The sequence below is a fragment of the Callospermophilus lateralis genome, chromosome 2 (genome assembly GCF_048772815.1).
Source record: "Callospermophilus lateralis isolate mCalLat2 chromosome 2, mCalLat2.hap1, whole genome shotgun sequence".
Classification (NCBI taxonomy): Eukaryota; Metazoa; Chordata; class Mammalia; order Rodentia; family Sciuridae; genus Callospermophilus; species Callospermophilus lateralis.
Window position 1 is genome coordinate 130,752,071 of NC_135306.1, and position 7,662 is coordinate 130,759,732.

A 7,662-nucleotide genomic window follows, 5' to 3' on the forward strand; every position below is an offset into this window, starting at 1 on the left:
TGATTGATTTTCTCCTTTGCCCTGATTGTCCTATCAAAGTGGTGGCAACTATAAGATGGTAAACCTGAAATTTTTAGAGTCCCCTGGGCATATGCTCCCTGCAAAAGTCACTCAACTTCACTTTCTTTTTAAATAGAATTTTTTAAATAACCATAGTTAAAAATATATTGAGCTCTAAACTGCTCAACTGCCTGTTCCATAGTAGAAGGAAAGAATAGGTCTCACAAGAAATGTGGAAAAAAAAATGGTCTTGGTTCATATAGCACAGTGATGGTTTTTGAGTGTTTGGAAATGCATTTAGAGGCAATAAGAAAAAACAATGGCAGTGGGGTAGATATTTAGAATATAGACTCAGTTGAATATAAGTATTTGCTGAAGGTTTATCTTGGGCACCTCTGGTGTAGGTGACTCACAAAAACTCTAGGTTTGCCAGGGAGCGTGTGGTTTTGGGACTATGGCAATAATATCACCAGTACCACACCAACACAATCACTACTACCACAATGTATGTGTTAGGCACAATATAATTATTAGGCATTCTACAAATATCATCTAATTTTATCTTCTTTTCACATTGAACTTTGTACAATGGTGTTACTATCCAGATTTTACAGATGAGGAAACTGAGACAAGAAATACCATACTTTTCAGCTAGATTGGAACCCAGGCCAACTGATTTCAAAATTCATGCTTTTAACCACTAATCCATGTGCCTTCCCCAAAACCTGTTTCTAATACTCCTCTTTGATGCCTCTTTCTCTGGGTTTTATCTACTTGCCACCAAGCAGGTCTTGGGAGTCTGGGCAGTTCCCTGACTTCATCTAATCTCTGCTTCTTCTTACAAATTCCATGGAAAGATGAGGTAGGGCCAAAAGATCACCTAGTGAAGTAGGCATTATTATTTCCATTTCACTATGGAGGAAAATGAGTCTCAAGAAGAGTTAGCCATTTGGTCAAGGCCACACTAAGAAGTAGAGGAGCTGGGACTGAAACGAAGATCTATATGGTTCCAAGGTCTCCACTTCACCTTTCTTCAGGCAGTCTTCTTATAGCTATCTATATCCCTCATCTTCTGCCCATTCTCTTGGCCTCTCTCCTTAAAATATATAGGCGACATAAAACTGCAAACACTTCTCAACCCAGATGATGTAATAAGTGATTCAATTTTTTTTTTTTTCTGCTAAAAAGGTACTTTAAAAGCTTGGGAAGCCAAGAAGCTTAAAGCATCTTATTCTAGGAGGGAGCATGCAACCAGCTAAGAGGCCATTACAATCACTCAGGCAATAGATATTGTTGGGTTGGACCAATGTACTAGTGGTGGAATGGCCAGAAGTAAAAAGGTTTTAGGGATACTGAGAAAACAGAATCAACAGACTGATTATTCCTTGGATTATGCACGTACACAATTTTAGAACAATTACTCTCACTATTGCTGGAATTATGATAGGAGAGAGGAAGAACAGATGGGAAATTTCGGTATTCTTGGAAAAAGATGATAAGGTCTTGCACTAGGATAATATTTATGGAAGTGGGAAGAGCTGGATGGAGCTGAGAGATACAGTGGAGTTTGAATCTGCTGGATGTTAGCCAAACTAGATGTGAAAATATGAGGAAGAATAAGAGGCTAGGGGTGAAATCTGGAAATTTGAAATGGAAAACCAGTGCTTTTCCTAAGCAAGGGGGCACAGGAGGTAGAGCAAATCACAGGTGAGAATAAATTCTGGAAATCTGGATGTGATAAAGCTTGAGGTGAATATGTAACCAGGCTCTGGCAGCCAGTATGCAGTTGCATTTAAAACAAAGAAAACATTTCTTATCTAAATGAGATTTTTGCTCCCTTCAAGATTTTTTCCAAAGACTATATGTGGCAGAGTTCTATGTCTAGAAATAAAGGACTCTATAATTTTTAACATTTTCACTTGATAGTGCTTCAACTCTGTCTTCAAAAGCCATGTATCATCTTATAGGCGCCTGTTATAACCCAAATGTCTTTAGTGAGACTTCAAAAGCTAATAAGAGCTTTGGAATTCATATGAAAATGACAGTAATTCATTTATCTCATAGAAAGTGTTGGATGGAAATTTCAGTGCTATCTAGGCTCACAGTGTCTGCCCCCATTCCCCCAATTCCTCTACACACCAGAAAAAAATAGCATGTTCATTTTCTTGAGAGGATTTGTATGGACAGGCAGGCACTCAGATGTATTTGCATACTTCTTCCCCCACACAACAGCATAGCCATTGTTTACACAGGTACCCACATGTCAGGACAGGAATCCTGGGCCCCTTTGTCTCCTGCTACATGCCTGAGGAAGAAGGAAAGCATTCAAGCGGGCAAAAGAACAAATCAAGGCTCTCCAGAGAGTTGCTGTTTTTCTGCACATCAACTGTTATACTGAGATGCGATAAGGGTTAACCCCAACACAAAGCCATTCGTTTAAGGGGCAAAGGAGGTGAGGATGGCCCCAGCCCAAAGGAGAATACTTACAACTGCCTCCCCAACAAGCTGATTGCACAACTATTCAAACAGGCACACAAACCAAGCCTGGATTAGATTTTCATGTCCACCACTGAAGCTCAGAGCTGAGTTCACCCAGCCAGGGTCTGCACCCCCTTAAATGAGGACCAAGGGCTGTGGAACCAGCCCCTTACCACCAAATCAAGCATCTCTTGATCTCACTCCAAATATGCCCAGGGATGCCCTCTAACTCCCCTCAAATCAAGCTTCTCTAAGAGGGAACCCACTGAATAAGTTTCCTTACCTGAAGAAGGTCCTGGTGACCCGCAGTGGAAAAAAAAAAAAACAAAAACACTAAGCTCTAACAGAAGTGACAGGGACTCACAAAGCAAATCCGTTCAGTTTAAAAGAAGAAAGGTGACTTCATCCCTGGTGCCGTGGAGTTTAAAAAGAGCAACGAGTACTCGCTGGCTGAGCCAACTCTGCTTCATCAGTGATGACTCTGTCCAAATTATGCAGCCATTGCCCAGACACGCTCAGCCTGCAGAAGGTGAATCGCTGGAATCTGACTAGCTCTGTCCTTTTCAAAGAGCCTCCCAAGGTCCTAAAGCGCCAATCACCTTATCAGGCACCTGGGAGAGAAAAAACATGCACTTATTTCCTTGGGTCATATCATTATCTCCCAAGAACCCAACTGAAAAAACAGCACTCTAGGGAAGGGAAACAGGTATTTAGACTTCAGAGAGGTAAAACTTCTTAGGAAGGTTCCAGGCGGGAGAAGAAGCAAAGATATTCTAGTTAGGAGGAAGGACAGGAAGAAGCTGGATATGGTCGCTTTACTAAGAACTTCTCAGAGCTGGTGGTTTTTTGTTTTGTTTTGTGTGTATGTGTGTGTGTGTGTGTGTGTGTGGTGTTGGGGATTGAACCCAGGGCTTTGTGCAAGCAAGGTAAGTACTCCAGCAACTGAGCTATATCCTCAGCCCCCCCTCCCCCACTGGAGGGTTTTTTAAGCACACAAAAGTAACAAAAGGTGACCATCTGAACCTGCATGGGGAAAAGTATTCAAGCAAAGGGAGTGAGTCACTATGGGAACGTGTGACAACCTTTCTAAGGAAGACAACACATTTTTATTTTCTTTTTGTTGAACATAGTAACACTCACCCAATTTGTGGTCATTTGTAGTATTAATATATCAGTTCAAAACACGTTCTACCAGAAAGATTTAGGAAAATAGACATTTGCTATGGAATTTTCTTTTATGTGTGTTAAAGGTGAGGCTGGAGCAATTGAGTTTGTAACTTGAGATTCAAGGTCATGTCAAGCTACCCAGTGGGTCAGGTTCTCCTCTTGATGCCAAGTCTTTGGTCTAAACTTTGGTCAAGATTTCTGGCTTGGGTGCTAGGGCAGAGAACGGTAATGGACATGACCTCTGTTGGAAGTAGAACAGAGTGTTGAGTTTAACAACCAACTGTCCTTTCTCCCATACCTCTACCTCAGTAGAGTATAGGGTGACTCTGGGTCACTAAACATGTATTCAGTTTCTTGTTGAGCTATTTTGAGGCTTTGAGATCTTCTTGTGTCGAGTTTCACTCCAAGGAGGATAAGATGATAAAATACCCTTTCTGTTCAGATAGAGTTATTCAAATTTAACATTAGAATGGGGTTTCTGAACTTGGAGATTTAAGAAATGTAAAAATGACTTGGAGAAAAGGAACTTGTAAGCATTCTGCCCAAGGTATAAACCATGGGTAAAACAGAGAAGGAGAAGAGTTTTATCAATGGTGAGATCAGTGAAGATAGGAGTTATTTTTATTTAGTTCACCATAGTATCTTCAAAGCCTCATACAGAGAGTAGTATACAGTAAGTGCTCAACAGATAGTGACTGGTGTTGCACAGTCCCTTTCCATTTCAGGAAGATTGCTGAGAATTCTAAAAGTCACCGTCTTGTCAATGGGGCAACTGGAGAGAGCATGAGCCAGTGGGTTTTGGCGAATGCAAGAGGAATTGTGTCCTTGGCTTTGTCTCCGCCCTCAGTTTCATTGCCAAAGTTCAAATGGAGCAAAAAGGGCCAGTTTCTGGATCCAGGAGCCTCCTTCACCTATCCTGTTCCCCTGTGTATCAGTTAGATTCCTGTCTTTTCCCAGGGTCAGCTTCTAATAGTCAATCTGCCAATTATCTTCAATTATCTTTTGTTCTTAACATTCTGTTAAAAATTTAAAACTTTGAAAGAGTTGAAAAAATTTTATAATCAATGCTTATATATGCACTACCTAATTTCATTAGTTAATATTTTACCATATTTTCTTTATTATTTATGGATTCTCTATCCATTCTTCTATTAGCCAACTCCATTATTTTTGCTATTGCCTTTCAAAGTGAGTTGTAGACGGTAGTACATTCCCCACAAATGCCTCAATATTATTAACGAGAATTTGGTATTTATTTACAATTCTTTTTTTTTTTTTTGGATAAAATTTGTACACAGTGCAATGCACAAATCTTAAGATGTATCGCTCAGGAGTTTTTCTAAATGCATGCACCTGTGCAATTTGAACTCCCCATTAAGAGTGTCTTCATGTCCCTGCCTCAACATCCCTAGGGACAACTGATCTGGCGTTTTTTCACTGTAGATTAGTTTTATCTTAGTACTTTATTAAATAGAATCATTCAATTTGTATTCTTTTGCTGAAAGTTTTGTTCACTCAGCATGTGTCTTGGGATTATTCTTCCATCCATGTTGTTGCTTGAATCAGAAGTTGGTTCCTTCTCATTGTGAATAGTATTTTATGCATGAACATACCTCTCTCCTAGTGATGGACACCTAGGTTTTGAGCTTGGGGATTTTATAAAAAAAGCTAATATGAATATTTTTGCATATATCCATTTGTGGTCATTTGTTTTCAGATCCCTTGGATAAATGCTTAGAAGTAGAATTATGAGATCTTGGAATAGATGTATAATTTCATAAGAAGTTGCAAGATCTTTCAAATATTCTTATGCTCTTTTTCCTCTCTCAACAACAATGCATAATTAGCTTTGGTTGCTTCACATCTTTACCCATGTTTGGTGTCTCAAGTCTTTAATTTTAGCCATGCTGGTAGATGTGGAGTGTATCTTTTTTTATTTTTTATTTTTTGTAGTTATAGATGGACAGCATGACTTTATTTTATTTGTTTATTTTTTATGTAGTGCTAAGGATTGAATCCAATGTCTCACACATACTAGGCAAAGGCTCTGCCACTGAGCTACAGCCCAAGCCCTGGAGTGGTATTTCATTGTGGTTCAAATTTACATTTCCCTAATGACTAAAAATACTTGTTTTTTTCTTCATATGCTTATTAACTGTTAACAAATTGTCTTTAGTTTAAAGATTTTTAAATGTTTTGTTATTATTTTATTATTAAGGTTTTTGAATTTTTTTTCTTTCTTTCTTTTTTTTTTTTTTGGTCATTATTGGGTGTCAAACCTAGGACCTCAGGCATGCTAGACAGGCCTTCTACCACTGAACTGTATCCCCAGCCCAAGACATCCTAGATACCATTACTTTGTTAGATATGTTTTGCAAAAATTTGATTATGCCCTATAGTCTGCTTATAAATTTTCTTGATGATGTTTTTGAGCAGAAGTTTTAATTTTGATTGTCTAATTTATAATTTTTTAATTGTGTCTTCCCCCAAGTCATGAAAATATTCTCCTGTTTTCTTCTAGAGGTTTTTTGGTTTTATCTTTTATGTTTAGACCTATGGTTTATTAAAAATTAATTTTCATGATTAATATGAAAAAACAAGATTAATTTGTTCCCATATAATATATAGTTATGCCAACACCATTTGTTGAAAAGACTATACTTTTCCAATTGAGTTCCTTGAAACAGTTGTTGAAAATAAAATAAAAGTAGATGTATAGATCTACTTCTATGACTGGGTTCCTTATTTTGTTCCATCAATCAGTAATTCCTGATTACTATAACTTTAGGATAAGTCTTGAAGTCAAGTAATGTAAATCCCCCAATTTTGATTTTTTTAACTTCATTAAATATTCTAGATTCTTGGCAATTTCACAAAAATTTTAGAATCATCTTGTCAGTTTTGAATAAAAAGCATGATAGGATCAAGATTAGAATTATATTTTGAATCTATAGATTAATTTGGTAATAATTACCATCTTAACAAACCTCTATCTATCAAGATGGAATCTCTCTCCATTTATTTACATCTTTAATTTCTTTTTTTTTTAAACAGGGAGGGAGAGAGAGAGAGAGAGAGAGAGGAGAGAGAATTTTAATATTTTTTTTTTTTTTAGTTTTCAGCGGACACAACATCTTTGTTTGTATGTGGTGCTGAGGATCGAACCCCATCCGCATGCATGCCTGGAGAGCGCGCTACCACTTGAGCCACCTCCCTAGCCCAACATCTTTAATTTCCTCTCAGCAATATTTTATTATTTTAGTACAGAGATCTTGCATAACTTTTGCTAAATTTATTCTCAGATATTTTTCTTTTGACACTTTTATAAGTGAAATTGTTTCCTAAATTTAACTGTCCAAGAATTTGCAGCTAACACATACAAATGCTAGTGAATTTTTTGTATTAATCTTATATATTATGGCTTTGCTAAATTCACTTACAGTCATTGTTTTGTATACTTATGAATTTCTGTATAAATATTTACATCTACACATAAAGAAAATTTTTCATTTACTAGTCCCCTTTGAACTGTAAGAATCTTGTTTTATTTATTTCTTTATTTTTCTTATACAATGGCTTAGATTCTCCTAACCAATGAATAAAATCGGTGAGCATGGATATCAGGCCTTACCTACAATTTTGAGCAAGAGTGTTCAGTATTTCACAATTAAAGATGATGTTGGCTGATGGTCTTTTGTAAATGCCTCACATGGAATTATAACAATTACCTTTTATTTCAGGTTTGCTAAGAGTTATTACTATAAATAGGAACTGAGTTTTATGAAATGCTTTTTCTACATCTGTTGAAATGACTATATGATTTTCTTCCTTTACTCTTTAGGGTTCCCAAAAAATTAGTTTTGGAATGTGAAATCTCTTGTTTCCAATATTGATAATTTATAATTTCTCTCCTTTTTCTTCATCAATCCACCCAAGGTTTTACCTTTCCTCACCTACCTGGTATGGGGGATTGAGACCAGGGTCCCTCTACCATTAAGCTACACCCCCAGCCCTTTT